Source organism: Eucyclogobius newberryi, unplaced genomic scaffold, assembly GCF_026437365.1.
Source record: "Eucyclogobius newberryi isolate DKJ021-1_F unplaced genomic scaffold, fEucNew1.0.hap1 SCAF_41, whole genome shotgun sequence".
In the NCBI taxonomy this organism is placed as follows: Eukaryota; Metazoa; Chordata; class Actinopteri; order Gobiiformes; family Gobiidae; genus Eucyclogobius; species Eucyclogobius newberryi.
This window is the reverse complement of record NW_027316068.1, coordinates 282,674-299,782: the sequence shown is the minus strand read 5'-3', so window position 1 is coordinate 299,782 and position 17,109 is coordinate 282,674. Positions and strand designations below refer to the sequence as shown.

The following is a 17,109-nucleotide window of genomic DNA, read 5'->3' as shown; positions in this document are numbered from 1 at the left end:
CTTGGGAATATTCCAGATCCAAGCAACATGTTGACTTTTTGAGTGATTGGAGCCAACAGACTGCTCACCGTAGACTTTAAAAATCTAGTAGGCAATGCATAAAGGCAGCATGTAGTGGAACTCAGACTTGTGGTGATCTCTTGGACAGTTTTGTCAGCCAAAAATGCAAAATGGGTTAACTCCAGTTGTCTAGCTGGCTGCGTGCTTGTTATCTGCAAATAATGGTATTTCTAATGTTCTGAACTGAGTCTTGCAAAGAAGACTGGAAACTCATTGCACCTGGAGAAATACAGAAACCAACGCAATTACATTACCATATTTAACCCTCCATGAATTCTTGCAGGATTGCTTCAATGTTATCTGCAGACAGCATGTTTTATTAAGCATTGTAAGCTCAGGTTTGGCAAGACATACCCATACTGGAAGTTGGGAATGTCGACCAGGCTGCCTCGGTGAGAACTACAAATTCTAACCCCTAGACCATATGAGAAATTTAAAGATCAAGTGTAACAGATTGAATTGTAACATAAGCCTCATTGATGTTTGAGAGGTTAAGGAACAGTACATAGTTGGGTCACCAGCTTTTAAACAAGCATTTTTAATATCTAAATGTGCTTGGTTCTGCATGTAATGGAAAGAAGCACATATGTCGGGATTTGTATTTTGCTTTTGGTTCAGCCAAATAGAGCCACTTTGTGATTTTTAAAACAGTTTTTTTTTTTAAATGGGGTAAGAAGCACTATCAAGCAGCTCTGAGTTTGTGTTGTGCCCCTCCACATATTCTAGCCGAGTGTTCTAAGGAGTTAGATTTAAGTTCCAGTCCCTGTGAAGGGATGCTTTAAAGTACAACCGCTGCTACATTGCATGGAACAGCTAAAGGTTGATTACTACATATTGCATGCTGCATCCTAAATGGATGAGATTGTTCTATGCCTCTCTTGACACCCATCCAGTTTTATTTCACTTGTATCCACAGCGTGTCTTATTCATCCTGTGGATTCAAGTCTTCCAAAAGGCTGACCACTATGTTCCCATACCTGGAGTTGAACCCAGGCCAACTGGGTGGGCCACTTTGTCTCACCTTCCTGCAAGTAGTGTGGATGGATGGATGAAATAATATTGTTTGAATTATATAAGTGCTGCGAGGTTCAAAGGTAATGTAGGACTGGGAGTTTACTCTGAAGCTTGCGTTTGAGCATCTATCTCGCCATCAGATGAGAATAAACCTACTCAATACCATACTATCACTGCATTATAATATGACAAGGTGACAGTTCACAATGGATTTATTGAGTTTTTTAAGCTTGTGGATGCAATTTTGATTTTTGAATATCCATTAGCCAAAGAGTAGGAGATATCATTTATACTGCTCAAAGCCCAAAAACAACTTATGCATGTCACTGTAGCTGACAATGCTTTTCATACACCCCAGATGGGACTTGAACCCACAATCCCTGGCTTAGGAGGCCAGTGCCTTATCCATTAGGCCACTGGGGCTCCACTTTTGAAGATGTAACATATTTAAGCGAATTTATCTAAAAATTATCGCACGGCAATCTGGCAATTGCAAAGAAAATAGTATTGCCTGGAGATGCTGGGGATTGAACCCAGGACCTCATACATGCAAAGCATGCACTCTACCACTGAGCTACATCCCCTTGATTAAAAATGCCATAGCAGTCTGTATAGGATGGTCAAAAGCAATGTGCTACTAGATTCAAAGGTAATGTGGAAAGGGGAGCTTGCGCTGAAGATCGGCTTCCATCATCCAACACATTACTGACTGGCTTGATACATTCTGATTAAAATCCCCTTCAATGCAAGTAAAAATGTCCTATCAGAGCATGGCTTCAGTCCATTTACCTCTGGGTTATGGGCCCAGCACGCTTCCGCTGCGCCACTCAGCTGAATGCTTACAATGATGGGACTCGAAAGATAAAAATAAAAAAAATTGGACAACTGAGTAGTAGTAGTAGGTTTGAGATGGGCCGGTAATTATTTAGCACTGTGGCATCAAGACTGCTCTTCTTTAAGAGAGGCTTAATGACCGCAGTTTTAAGGCTCTTGGGAATATTCCAGATCCAAGCAACATGTTGACTTTTTGAGTGATTGGAGCCAACAGACTGCTCACCGTAGACTTTAAAAATCTAGTAGGCAATGCATAAAGGCAGCATGTAGTGGAACTCAGACTTGTGGTGATCTCTTGGACAGTTTTGTCAGCCAAAAATGCAAAATGGGTTAACTCCAGTTGTCTAGCTGGCTGCGTGCTTGTTATCTGCAAATAATGGTATTTCTAATGTTCTGAACTGAGTCTTGCAAAGAAGACTGGAAACTCATTGCACCTGGAGAAATACAGAAACCAACGCAATTACATTACCATATTTAACCCTCCATGAATTCTTGCAGGATTGCTTCAATGTTATCTGCAGACAGCATGTTTTATTAAGCATTGTAAGCTCAGGTTTGGCAAGACATACCCATACTGGAAGTTGGGAATGTCGACCAGGCTGCCTCGGTGAGAACTACAAATTCTAACCCCTAGACCATATGAGAAATTTAAAGATCAAGTGTAACAGATTGAATTGTAACATAAGCCTCATTGATGTTTGAGAGGTTAAGGAACAGTACATAGTTGGGTCACCAGCTTTTAAACAAGCATTTTTAATATCTAAATGTGCTTGGTTCTGCATGTAATGGAAAGAAGCACATATGTCGGGATTTGTATTTTGCTTTTGGTTCAGCCAAATAGAGCCACTTTGTGATTTTTAAAACAGTTTTTTTTTTTAAATGGGGTAAGAAGCACTATCAAGCAGCTCTGAGTTTGTGTTGTGCCCCTCCACATATTCTAGCCGAGTGTTCTAAGGAGTTAGATTTAAGTTCCAGTCCCTGTGAAGGGATGCTTTAAAGTACAACCGCTGCTACATTGCATGGAACAGCTAAAGGTTGATTACTACATATTGCATGCTGCATCCTAAATGGATGAGATTTTTCTATGCCTCTCTTGACACCCATCCAGTTTTATTTCACTTGTATCCACAGCGTGTCTTATTCATCCTGTGGATTCAAGTCTTCCAAAAGGCTGACCACTATGTTCCCATACCTGGAGTTGAACCCAGGCCAACTGGGTGGGCCACTTTGTCTCACCTTCCTGCAAGTAGTGTGGATGGATGGATGAAATAATATTGTTTGAATTATATAAGTGCTGCGAGGTTCAAAGGTAATGTAGGACTGGGAGTTTACTCTGAAGCTTGCGTTTGAGCATCTATCTCGCCATCAGATGAGAATAAACCTACTCAATACCATACTATCACTGCATTATAATATGACAAGGTGACAGTTCACAATGGATTTATTGAGTTTTTTAAGCTTGTGGATGCAATTTTGATTTTTGAATATCCATTAGCCAAAGAGTAGGAGATATCATTTATACTGCTCAAAGCCCAAAAACAACTTATGCATGTCACTGTAGCTGACAATGCTTTTCATACACCCCAGATGGGACTTGAACCCACAATCCCTGGCTTAGGAGGCCAGTGCCTTATCCATTAGGCCACTGGGGCTCCACTTTTGAAGATGTAACATATTTAAGCGAATTTATCTAAAGATTATCGCACAGCAATCTGGCAATTGCAAAGAAAATAGGATTGCCTGGAGATGCTGGGGATTGAACCCAGGACCTCATACATGCAAAGCATGCACTCTACCACTGAGCTACATCCCCTTGATTAAAAATGCCATAGCAGTCTGTATAGGATGGTCAAAAGCAATGTGCTACTAGATTCAAAGGTAATGTGGAAAGGGGAGCTTGCGCTGAAGATCGGCTTCCATCATCCAACACATTACTGACTGGCTTGATACATTCTGATTAAAATCCCCTTCAATGCAAGTAAAAATGTCCTATCAGAGCATGGCTTCAGTCCATTTACCTCTGGGTTATGGGCCCAGCACGCTTCCGCTGCGCCACTCAGCTGAATGCTTACAATGATGGGACTCGAAAGATAAAAATAAAAAAAATTGGACAACTGAGTAGTAGTAGTAGGTTTGAGATGGGCCGGTAATTATTTAGCACTGTGGCATCAAGACTGCTCTTCTTTAAGAGAGGCTTAATGACCGCAGTTTTAAGGCTCTTGGGAATATTCCAGATCCAAGCAACATGTTGACTTTTTGAGTGATTGGAGCCAACAGACTGCTCACCGTAGACTTTAAAAATCTAGTAGGCAATGCATAAAGGCAGCATGTAGTGGAACTCAGACTTGTGGTGATCTCTTGGACAGTTTTGTCAGCCAAAAATGCAAAATGGGTTAACTCCAGTTGTCTAGCTGGCTGCGTGCTTGTTATCTGCAAATAATGGTATTTCTAATGTTCTGAACTGAGTCTTGCAAAGAAGACTGGAAACTCATTGCACCTGGAGAAATACAGAAACCATCAGACAAAGTAACATTTACCACACTGTAATTTGAAATGTTAACCCGCTTTGTCATTAGCAGGTCCAGAGTGTGCCCTTTGCCCTTGGTGGGGCCATTCAGGTGCTGAGTAAGACCAAAGCTTCTGAGGACAGCGCCAAGCTCTTTAGAAGAAGACAAGGTTGAGCGGGGCGTGAAGGAAGGAAGGAACAGTCACTCACGTACGGGAAACTCCTACCAAGCAGTGGCCAGCCTATAGCACACTGGAATTCTGTGGTAATTGAACCAAGTTTAGCAGTTCCTTTCATCAGTTAATAACACAAGCAGGCTTTCCTATTTACCAATGTAGATAACAGGGGTTACAACAGTGACTCTGGTGGGTCTCGAACTCACAGCCTTTGAATGCCTTTGCAACTTTTGTCTGATTCCCCTTTTTCACAAAAGCAAAACAGTCATCCGAAAACGGTCTACATCAATCATTCCTTACCATCAAACTGAGAAACAAGGAGTGAAAAGAGTGCATTTACTCTGTTTATTCAGGGATACTGTTCAATCTATAATTGCAAAATAGCTCTTTCAGGTGATATGTTTTTCTGTACATGTAAACAACTGATTTGCTTGAAAGGCTATCATGAAGGCACTGCTGGGATTTACTAGACAGGCACTTTGACCAACTAAGCCACAGCGCCTCTAAAATGTTACTCCAACCTGTTTCAGGTAGATATTCAGCAAACAATGTTACCTCGTGGATTTTGCCTGCGATAGCTCTTCCAAAATAGCTTGTCATCCCTGGGTGAGCTCGAACCACCAACCTCCCGGTTAACAGCCGAGCGCGCTGGCCACAGAGACATCCAGCCCAGTCGATAAAATATTTGCGACTCGACAAGCCGCAACATCTTTTTTTTTTTAAAGCGAGCCAGCAACATTCGAAAGTTCAGCCCCTGTCCAATCAACTGTGTTTAATGGAGAGCGAGGGCATCAATCTTTCTACCTTTGAGCTAAATCCCCTGTACCAATGTAGCTATAAAAAAAACTGGAAGTCTTTCAATCAATCGACTCTCGCCAATTTATTGCGCACTCAATATACTGCAGTTAATCTGGATATTGAGGAAAAATTGCAAGATAATGTTATTTGACATGATGCAGATGTATTTGCTTACTTTTTCAAGCACACTTGGCAATAAACCTTGTTCAGCAGTGCCTTTTATGAGATAGTAAAGCGCGCAGACGTTCCATTGTAAAAAACAAAAATGTTCTCTCACCATTAGCGACTCTGGTGGGACTTCAACCCACAACCTTTGAAAGCCCTTGCAACTAATGCCTACAAGTCCAATGCGTTATCCATTGCGCCACAGAGCCCATACATCCTTGCGTGATGCTCATTTCCACAAACGCAAAACACGGTTTTCATCCAAAATGGGTCTACGTCAGTCATTCCTTGCCAACAAACTGAGAATCAAAAAGTGAAAAGAGTGCAGTTAATCCGTGTGTGCAGGGATACTTTTCCATCTCTTATTCCAATTTGTAACAGCAGCGCATTTTCTGTCATTGTAAATAATTTGCACGCCTGAATGGACAACTGTAACCCTCTCCATAGCCCGGTATACATTATATCTCAACAGGAACATCCATCTCCGTGACAATAAAACAGCAGAACCTTGGCCCATCTTCAAAGGACTCTTGGCCGCACACCTCCGACACCTCCACATGGCAGCAGAGCACCGGTTCATCACCCACCTCATCCCCCACAACACCCTGATCCACCTTATACCCTCTGGAAACCTGGACATCATCTTCTGACCCCGGCATCACCCCCCCATCCACGGCATCACCCCCCATCACTGAAGAAAGTTTGAAGAATGATTGTGTGTTTGATTTTCTGTAATTTTTTGTCTCTTCTCCCCCTGCCCTTGTGTATCCCATTCCCTTGCACTTGTGTGTGATGTTTGTCTGTACAATTATGTAAATATATGTAAATATTTGTAAGATGTTTTTGATAATAAAAGATAAAAAAAATAAAATAATGGACAACTGAGTAGTAGTAGTAGGTTTGAGATGGGCCGGTAATTATTTAGCACTGTGGCATCAAGACTGCTCTTCTTTAAGAGAGGCTTAATGACCGCAGTTTTAAGGCTCTTGGGAATATTCCAGATCCAAGCGACATGTTGACTTTTTGAGTGATTGGAGCCAACAGACTGCTCACCGTAGACTTTAAAAATCTAGTAGGCAATGCATAAAGGCAGCATGTAGTGGAACTCAGACTTGTGGCGATCTCTTGGACAGTTTTGTCAACCAAAAATGCAAAATGGGTTAACTCCAGTTGTCTAGCTGGCTGCGTGCTTGTTATCTGCAAATAATGGTATTTTTAATGTTCTGAACTGAGTCTTGCAAAGAAGACTGCAAACTCATTGCACCTGGAGAAATACAGAAACCATCAGACAAAGTAACATTTACCACACTGTAATTTGAAATGTTAACCCGCTTTGTCATTAGCAGGTCCAGAGTGTGCCCTTTGCCCTTGGTGGGGCCACTCAGGTGCGGAGTAAGACCAAAGCTTCTGAGGACAGCGCCAAGCTCTTTAGAAGAAGACGAGGTTGAGCGGGGCGTGAAGGAAGGAAGGAACAGTCACTCACGTACGGGAAACTCCTACCAAGCAGTGGCCAGCATATAGCACACTGAGATTCTGTGGTAATTGAACCAAGTTTAGCAGTTCCTTTCATCAGTTAATAACACAAGCAGGCTTTCCTATTTACCAATGTAGATAACAGGGGTTACAACAGTGACTCTGGTGGGTCTCGAACTCACAGCCTTTGAATGCCTTTGCAACTTTTGTCTGATTCCCCTTTTTCACAAAAGAAAACAGTCATCCGAAAACAGTCTACATCAATCATTCCTTACCATCAAACTGAGAAACAAGGACAAACAACAAAGAGTGCATTTACTCTGTTTATTCAGGGATACTGTTCAATCTATAATTGCAAAATAGCTCTTTCAGGTGACATGTTTTTCTGTACATGTAAACAACTGATTTGCTTGAAAGGCTATCATGAAGGCACTGCTGGGATTTACTAGACAGGCACTTTGACCAACTAAGCCACAGCGCCTCTAAAATGTTACTCCAACCTGTTTCAGGTAGATATTCAGCAAACAATGTTACCTCATGGATTTTGCCTGCGATAGCTCTTCCAAAATAGCTTGTCGCCCCTGGGTGGGCTCGAACCACCAACCTCCCTGTTAACAGCCAAGCGCGCTGGCCAATTGCACCACAGAGACATCCAGCCCAGTCAATAAAATATTTGCGACTCGACAAGCCGCAACATCTTTTTTTTTTGAAAGCGAGCCAGCAACATTTGAAAGTTCAGCCCCTGTCCAATCAATGTTGTTTAATGGAGAGCGAGGGCATCAATCTTTCTACCGTTGAGCTAAATCCCCTGTACCAATGTAGCTATAAAAAAAACTGGAAGTCTTTCAATCAATCGACTCTCGCCAATTTATTGCGCACTCAATATACTGCAGTTAATCTGGATATTGAGGAAAAATTGCAAGATAATGTTATTTGACATAATGCCGATGTATTTGCTTACTTTTTCAAGCACACTTGGCAATAAACCTTGTTCAGCAGTGCCTTTTATCAGATAGTAAAGCGCGCAGACGTTCCATTGTAAAAAACAAAAATGTTCTCTCACCATTGTAGAAAAAGCTTCAGTTGTAGTCATCTGGACTCAGTTTGAAAAAATAGACGTTTCGACTCTCATCCAAGAGTCATTGTCAATAAAAGAATTTAAATCGAGAACTCCGATATTAATACTGTTCTGTGGTAAGACCCGCCCATTGGGAGGAGCCTTCCTGAAGTAAGAAAGAGTTGTTTGTTTCAACAGAAACTCCCCCCCTGTATCTACCGAGCTAGCCTATTCAGAATTTTAATGGGCTATTAGAATCCTCTTTGTCTTTGTGAGACCCTGGCTCAACCACCCTGAGTACCTGATTAGCATCTAAATGTCCTGGTCCTGGTCCTCTACCTTTCCAGGGGTTCAGTATCCCATTATAAATAACAGGAAGATTAAATCTTAGCCCTCCATTTCTGTTTAAAGAAGGTTTTTCTTTTTTAACAAAAATAGCTTCCTTGACTCCTCTTTCAAACCATCTTTTCTCCCTGCTTAAAACCTTCACCTCACCGTCTTCAAACGAGTGATTAGAGGCTTCAAGATGGAGATGCACGGCGCTCTGTGGTCCTGAACTTGTATTTCTTCTGTGCTGATAAAGCCTCTTGTGTAGAGGCTGTTTTGTCTCACTTATGCACCGTTCTTTACAGCTTTCTTCACTGCATTGGATCGAATAAACTACATTGCTCTGTTTTTGAGTCGGCAACTTGTCCTTAGGATGAACCAGTTTTTGTCTTAAAGTGTTTCCTGGTTTAAAATAAACAGGGACTTCGTGTTGTCTAAAAATTCTCTGCAGTTTTTCCGACAGGCCAGAGACATAAGGGATAGAAACACCCTTCCTTCTCTGTTCAGTTTCCCTTTTGTCCTGCTTCATGGTTCTCTTCACTCTGTTGAGAGCCCAAGTGGGGTAACCACAGGCTGAGAGGGCATTTCGGACATGTTTTTACTCTTTCTTCTTGCCCTCTGAGCTCTCACCATTAGCGACTCTGGTGGGACTCAACCCACAACCTTTGAAAGCCCTTGCAACTAATGCCTAGAAGTCCAATGCGCTATCCATTGCGCCACAGAGCCCATACATCCTTGCGTGATGCTCATTTCCACAAACGCAAAACACGGTTTTCATCCAAAATGGGTCTACGTCAGTCATTCCTTGCCAACAAACTGAGAATCAAAAAGTGAAAAGAGTGCAGTTAATCTGTGTGTGCAGGGATACTTTTCCATCTCTTATTCCAATTTGTAACAGCAGCGCATTTTCTGTCATTGTAAATAATTTGCACGCCTGAATGGTCAACTGTAACCCTCTCCATAGCCCAGTATACATTATATCTCAACAGGAACATCCATCTCCGTGACAATAAAACAGCAGAACCTTGGCCCATCTTCAAAGGACTCTTGGCCGCACACCTCCGAGACCTCCACATGGCAGCAGAGCACCGGTTCATCACCCACCTCGTCCCCCACAACACCCTGATCCACCTTATACCCTCTGGAAACCTGGACATCATCTTCTGACCCCGGCATCACCCCCCCATCCACGGCATCACCCCCCATCACTGAAGAAAGTTTGAAGAATGATTGTGTGTTTGATTTTCTGTAATTTTTTGTCTCTTCTCCCCCTGCCCTTGTGTATCCCATTCCCTTGCACTTGTGTGTGATGTTTGTCTGTACAATTATGTAAATATATGTAAATACTTGTAAGATGTTTTTGATAATAAAAGATAAAAAAAATAAAATAATGGACAACTGAGTAGTAGTAGTAGGTTTGAGATGGGCCGGTAATTATTTAGCACTGTGGCATCAAGACTGCTCTTCTTTAAGAGAGGCTTAATGACCGCAGTTTTAAGGCTCTTGGGAATATTCCAGATCCAAGCGACATGTTGACTTTTTGAGTGATTGGAGCCAACAGACTGCTCACCGTAGACTTTAAAAATCTGGTAGACAATGCATAAAGGCAGCATGTAGTGGAACTCAGACTTGTGGCGATCTCTTGGACAGTTTTGTCAGCCAAAAATGCAAAATGGGTTAACTCCAGTTGTCTAGCTGGCTGCGTGCTTGTTATCTGCAAATAATGGTATTTTTAATGTTCTGAACTGAGTCTTGCAAAGAAGACTGCAAACTCATTGCACCTGGAGAAATACAGAAACCATCAGACAAAGTAACATTTACCACACTGTAATTTGAAATGTTAACCCGCTTTGTCATTAGCAGGTCCAGAGTGTGCCCTTTGCCCTTGGTGGGGCCACTCAGGTGCGGAGTAAGACCAAAGCTTCTGAGGACAGCGCCAAGCTCTTTAGAAGAAGACGAGGTTGAGCGGGGCGTGAAGGAAGGAAGGAACAGTCACTCACGTACGGGAAACTCCTACCAAGCAGTGGCCAGCCTATAGCACACTGGGATTCTGTGGTAATTGAACCAAGTTTAGCAGTTCCTTTCATCAGTTAATAACACAAGCAGGCTTTCCTATTTACCAATGTAGATAACAGGGGTTACAACAGTGACTCTGGTGGGTCTCGAACTCACAGCCTTTGAATGCCTTTGCAACTTTTGTCTGATTCCCCTTTTTCACAAAAGAAAACAGTCATCCGAAAACAGTCTACATCAATCATTCCTTACCATCAAACTGAGAAACAAGGAGTGAAAAGAGTGCATTTACTCTGTTTATTCAGGGATACTGTTCAATCTATAATTGCAAAATAGCTCTTTCGGGTGATATGTTTTTCTGTACATGTAAACAACTGATTTGCTTGAAAGGCTATCATGAAAGCACTGCTGGGATTTACTAGACAGGCACTTTGACCAACTAAGCCACAGCGCCTCTAAAATGTTACTCCAACCTGTTTCAGGTAGATATTCAGCAAACAATGTTACCTCGTGGATTTTGCCTGCGATAGCTCTTCCAAAATAGCTTGTCGTCCCTGGGTGGGCTCGAACCACCAACCTCCCGGTTAACAGCCGAGCGCGCTGGCCAATTGCGCCACAGAGACATCCAGCCCGGTCGAAAAAATATTTGCGATTCGACAAGCCGCAACATCTTTTTTTTTTTAAAGCGAGCCAGCAACATTCGAAAGTTCAGCCCCTGTCCAATCAACTGTGTTTAATGGAGAGCGAGGGCATCAATCTTTCTACCTTTGAGCTAAATCCCCTGTACCAATGTAGCTATAAAAAAAACTGGAAGTCTTTCAATCAATCGACTCTCGCCAATTTATTGCGCACTCAATATACTGCAGTTAATCTGGATATTGAGGAAAAATTGCAAGATAATGTTATTTGACATAATGCCGATGTATTTGCTTACTTTTTCAAGCACACTTGGCAATAAACCTCGTTCAGCAGTTCCTTTTATCAGATAGTAAAGCGCGCAGACGTTCCATTGTAAAAAACAAAAATGTTCTCTCACCATTAGCGACTCTAGTGGGACTCAACCCACAACCTTTGAAAGCCCTTGCAACTAATGCCTAGAAGTCCAATGCGCTATCCATTGCGCCACAGAGCCCATACATCCTTGCGTGATGCTCATTTCCACAAACGCAAAACACGGTTTTCATCCAAAATGGGTCTACGTCAGTCATTCCTTGCCAACAAACTGAGAATCAAAAAGTGAAAAGAGTGCAGTTAATCTGTGTGTGCAGGGATACTTTTCCATCTCTTATTCCAATTTGTAACAGCAGCGCATTTTCTGTCATTGTAAATAATTTGCACGCCTGAATGGACAACTGTAACCCTCTCCATAGCCCGGTATACATTATATCTCAACAGGAACATCCATCTCCGTGACAATAAAACAGCAGAACCTTGGCCCATCTTCAAAGGACTCTTGGCCGCACACCTCCGACACCTCCACATGGCAGCAGAGCACCGGTTCATCACCCACCTCATCCCCCACAACACCCTGATCCACCTTATACCCTCTGGAAACCTGGACATCATCTTCTGACCCCGGCATCACCCCCCCATCCACGGCATCACCCCCCATCACTGAAGAAAGTTTGAAGAATGATTGTGTGTTTGATTTTCTGTAATTTTTTGTCTCTTCTCCCCCTGCCCTTGTGTATCCCATTCCCTTGCACTTGTGTGTGATGTTTGTCTGTACAATTATGTAAATATATGTAAATATTTGTAAGATGTTTTTGATAATAAAAGATAAAAAAAATAAAATAATGGACAACTGAGTAGTAGTAGTAGGTTTGAGATGGGCCGGTAATTATTTAGCACTGTGGCATCAAGACTGCTCTTCTTTAAGAGAGGCTTAATGACCGCAGTTTTAAGGCTCTTGGGAATATTCCAGATCCAAGCGACATGTTGACTTTTTGAGTGATTGGAGCCAACAGACTGCTCACCGTAGACTTTAAAAATCTAGTAGGCAATGCATAAAGGCAGCATGTAGTGGAACTCAGACTTGTGGTGATCTCTTGGACAGTTTTGTCAGCCAAAAATGCAAAATGGGTTAACTCCAGTTGTCTAGCTGGCTGCGTGCTTGTTATCTGCAAATAATGGTATTTTTAATGTTCTGAACTGAGTCTTGCAAAGAAGACTGCAAACTCATTGCACCTGGAGAAATACAGAAACCATCAGACAAAGTAACATTTACCACACTGTAATTTGAAATGTTAACCCGCTTTGTCATTAGCAGGTCCAGAGTGTGCCCTTTGCCCTTGGTGGGGCCACTCAGGTGCGGAGTAAGACCAAAGCTTCTGAGGACAGCGCCAAGCTCTTTAGAAGAAGACGAGGTTGAGCGGGGCGTGAAGGAAGGAAGGAACAGTCACTCACGTACGGGAAACTCCTACCAAGCAGTGGCCAGCATATAGCACACTGGGATTCTGTGGTAATTGAACCAAGTTTAGCAGTTCCTTTCATCAGTTAATAACACAAGCAGGCTTTCCTATTTACCAATGTAGATAACAGGGGTTACAACAGTGACTCTGGTGGGTCTCGAACTCACAGCCTTTGAATGCCTTTGCAACTTTTGTCTGATTCCCCTTTTTCACAAAAGCAAAACAGTCATCCGAAAACGGTCTACATCAATCATTCCTTTCCATCAAACTGAGAAACAAGGACAAACAACAAAGAGTGCATTTACTCTGTTTATTCAGGGATACTGTTCAATCTATAATTGCAAAATAGCTCTTTCAGGTGATATGTTTTTCTGTACATGTAAACAACTGATTTGCTTGAAAGGCTATCATGAAGGCACTGCTGGGATTTACTAGACAGGCACTTTGACCAACTAAGCCACAGCGCCTCTAAAATGTTACTCCAACCTGTTTCAGGTAGATATTCAGCAAACAATGTTACCTCATGGATTTTGCCTGCGATAGCTCTTCCAAAATAGCTTGTCGCCCCTGGGTGGGCTCGAACCACCAACCTCCCGGTTAACAGCCGAGCGCGCTGGCCAATTGCGCCACAGAGACATCCAGCCCAGTCAATAAAATATTTGCGACTCGACAAGCCGCAACATCTTTTTTTTTTTAAAGCGAGCCAGCAACATTTGAAAGTTCAGCCCCTGTCCAATCAATGTTGTTTAATGGAGAGCGAGGGCATCAATCTTTCTACCGTTGAGCTAAATCCCCTGTACCAATGTAGCTATAAAAAAAACTGGAAGTCTTTCAATCAATCGACTCTCGCCAATTTATTGCGCACTCAATATACTGCAGTTAATCTGGATATTGAGGAAAAATTGCAAGATAATGTTATTTGACATAATGCCGATGTATTTGCTTACTTTTTCAAGCACACTTGGCAATAAACCTTGTTCAGCAGTGCCTTTTATCAGATAGTAAAGCGCGCAGACGTTCCATTGTAAAAAACAAAAATGTTCTCTCACCATTGTAGAAAAAGCTTCAGTTGTAGTCATCTGGACTCAGTTTGAAAAAATAGACGTTTCGACTCTCATCCAAGAGTCATTGTCAATAAAAGAATTTAGATCGAGAACTCTGATATTAATACTGTTCTGTGGTAAGACCCGCCCATTGGGAGGAGCCTTCCTGAAGTAAGAAAGAGTTGTTTGTTTCAACAGAAACTCCCCCCCTGTATCTACCGAGCTAGCCTATTCAGAATTTTAATGGGCTATTAGAATCCTCTTTGTCTTTGTGAGACCCTGGCTCAACCACCCTGAGTACCTGATTAGCATCTAAATGTCCTGGTCCTGGTCCTCTACCTTTCCAGGGGTTCAGTATCCCATTATAAATAACAGGAAGATTAAATCTTAGCCCTCCATTTCTGTTTAAAGAAGGTTTTTCTTTTTTAACAAAAATAGCTTCCTTGACTCCTCTTTCAAACCATCTTTTCTCCCTGCTTAAAACCTTCACCTCACCGTCTTCAAACGAGTGATTAGAGGCTTCAAGATGGAGATGCACGGCGCTCTGTGGTCCTGAACTTGTATTTCTTCTGTGCTGATAAAGCCTCTTGTGTAGAGGCTGTTTTGTCTCACTTATGTACCGTTCTTTACAGCTTTCTTTACTGCATTGGATCGAATAAACTACATTGCTCTGTTTTTGAGTCGGCAACTTGTCCTTAGGATGAACCAGTTTTTGTCTTAAAGTGTTTCCTGGTTTAAAATAAACAGGGACTTCGTGTTGTCTAAAAATTCTCTGCAGTTTTTCCGACAGGCCAGAGACATAAGGGATAGAAACACCCTTCCTTCTCTGTTCAGTTTCCCTTTTGTCCTGCTTCATGGTTCTCTTCACTCTGTTGCGAGCCCAAGTGGGGTAACCACAGGCTGAGAGGGCATTTCGGACATGTTTTTCCTCTTTCTTCTTGCCCTCTGAGCTCTCACCATTAGCGACTCTGGTGGGACTCAACCCACAACCTTTGAAAGCCCTTGCAACTAATGCCTAGAAGTCCAATGCGCTATCCATTGCGCCACAGAGCCCATACATCCTTGCGTGATGCTCATTTCCACAAACGCAAAACACGGTTTTCATCCAAAATGGGTCTACGTCAGTCATTCCTTGCCAACAAACTGAGAATCAAAAAGTGAAAAGAGTGCAGTTAATCTGTGTGTGCAGGGATACTTTTCCATCTCTTATTCCAATTTGTAACAGCAGCGCATTTTCTGTCATTGTAAATAATTTGCACGCCTGAATGGACAACTGTAACCCTCTCCATAGCCCAGTATACATTATATCTCAACAGGAACATCCATCTCCGTGACAATAAAACAGCAGAACCTTGGCCCATCTTCAAAGGACTCTTGGCCGCACACCTCCGAGACCTCCACATGGCAGCAGAGCACCAGTTCATCACCCACCTCGTCCCCCACAACACCCTGATCCACCTTATACCCTCTGGAAACCTGGACATCATCTTCTGACCCCGGCATCACCCCCCTATCCACGGCATCACCCCCCATCACTGAAGAAAGTTTGAAGAATGATTGTGTGTTTGATTTTCTGTAATTTTTTGTCTCTTCTCCCCCTGCCCTTGTGTATCCCATTCCCTTGCACTTGTGTGTGATGTTTGTCTGTACAATTATGTAAATATATGTAAATACTTGTAAGATGTTTTTGATAATAAAAGATAAAAAAAATAAAATAATGGACAACTGAGTAGTAGTAGTAGGTTTGAGATGGGCCGGTAATTATTTAGCACTGTGGCATCAAGACTGCTCTTCTTTAAGAGAGGCTTAATGACCGCAGTTTTAAGGCTCTTGGGAATATTCCAGATCCAAGCGACATGTTGACTTTTTGAGTGATTGGAGCCAACAGACTGCTCACCGTAGACTTTAAAAATCTGGTAGACAATGCATAAAGGCAGCATGTAGTGGAACTCAGACTTGTGGTGATCTCTTGGACAGTTTTGTCAGCCAAAAATGCAAAATGGGTTAACTCCAGTTGTCTAGCTGGCTGCGTGCTTGTTATCTGCAAATAATGGTATTTTTAATGTTCTGAACTGAGTCTTGCAAAGACGACTGCAAACTCATTGCACCTGGAGAAATACAGAAACCATCAGACAAAGTAACATTTACCACACTGTAATTTGAAATGTTAACCCGCTTTGTCATTAGCAGGTCCAGAGTGTGCCCTTTGCCCTTGGTGGGGCCACTCAGGTGCGGAGTAAGACCAAAGCTTCTGAGGACAGCGCCAAGCTCTTTAGAAGAAGACGAGGTTGAGCGGGGCGTGAAGGAAGGAAGGAACAGTCACTCACGTATGGGAAACTCCTACCAAGCAGTGGCCAGCCTATAGCACACTGGGATTCTGTGGTAATTGAACCAAGTTTAGCAGTTCCTTTCATCAGTTAATAACACAAGCAGGCTTTCCTATTTACCAATGTAGATAACAGGGGTTACAACAGTGACTCTGGTGGGTCTCGAACTCACAGCCTTTGAATGCCTTTGCAACTTTTGTCTGATTCCCCTTTTTCACAAAAGAAAACAGTCATCCGAAAACAGTCTACATCAATCATTCCTTACCATCAAACTGAGAAACAAGGAGTGAAAAGAGTGCATTTACTCTGTTTATTCAGGGATACTGTTCAATCTATAATTGCAAAATAGCTCTTTCGGGTGATATGTTTTTCTGTACATGTAAACAACTGATTTGCTTGAAAGGCTATCATGAAAGCACTGCTGGGATTTACTAGACAGGCACTTTGACCAACTAAGCCACAGCGCCTCTGAAATGTTACTCCAACCTGTTTCAGGTAGATATTCAGCAAACAATGTTACCTCGTGGATTTTGCCTGCGATAGCTCTTCCAAAATAGCTTGTCGTCCCTGGGTGGGCTCGAACCACCAACCTCCCGGTTAACAGCCGAGCGCGCTGGCCAATTGCGCCACAGAGACATCCAGCCCAGTCGAAAAAATATTTGCGACTCAACAAGCCGCAACATCTTTTTTTTTTAAAGCGAGCCAGCAACATTCGAAAGTTCAGCCCCTGTCCAATCAACTGTGTTTAATGGAGAGCGAGGGCATCAATCTTTCTACCTTTGAGCTAAATCCCCTGTACCAATGTAGCTATAAAAAAAACTGGAAGTCTTTCAATCAATCGACTCTCGCCAATTTATTGCGCACTCAATATACTGCAGTTAATCTGGATATTGAGGAAAAATTGC

At 42.5% G+C, this 17,109-nt stretch overlaps 6 non-coding genes across 6 annotated transcripts; all 6 read right to left on the bottom strand.

Moving 5' to 3' along the window:
* Positions 1–1,424: 1,424 nt before the first annotated feature.
* Positions 1,425–1,497, bottom strand: trnar-ccu (transfer RNA arginine (anticodon CCU)). Its single transcript has one exon. It is a non-coding gene; the product is annotated as a tRNA-Arg (tRNA).
* An 89-nt stretch (positions 1,498–1,586) lies between these two features.
* Positions 1,587–1,658, bottom strand: trnaa-ugc (transfer RNA alanine (anticodon UGC)). The gene has a single exon. It is a non-coding gene; the product is annotated as a tRNA-Ala (tRNA).
* A 1,829-nt stretch (positions 1,659–3,487) lies between these two features.
* trnar-ccu (transfer RNA arginine (anticodon CCU)) lies at positions 3,488–3,560 on the bottom strand. The gene has a single exon. It is a non-coding gene; the product is annotated as a tRNA-Arg (tRNA).
* An 89-nt stretch (positions 3,561–3,649) lies between these two features.
* trnaa-ugc (transfer RNA alanine (anticodon UGC)) lies at positions 3,650–3,721 on the bottom strand. The gene has a single exon. It is a non-coding gene; the product is annotated as a tRNA-Ala (tRNA).
* Positions 3,722–10,972: 7,251 nt separating this feature from the next.
* Positions 10,973–11,046, bottom strand: trnan-guu (transfer RNA asparagine (anticodon GUU)). The gene has a single exon. It is a non-coding gene; the product is annotated as a tRNA-Asn (tRNA).
* Positions 11,047–16,766: 5,720 nt separating this feature from the next.
* trnan-guu (transfer RNA asparagine (anticodon GUU)) lies at positions 16,767–16,840 on the bottom strand. Its single transcript has one exon. It is a non-coding gene; the product is annotated as a tRNA-Asn (tRNA).
* Between the last annotated feature and the right edge of the window lie 269 nt (positions 16,841–17,109).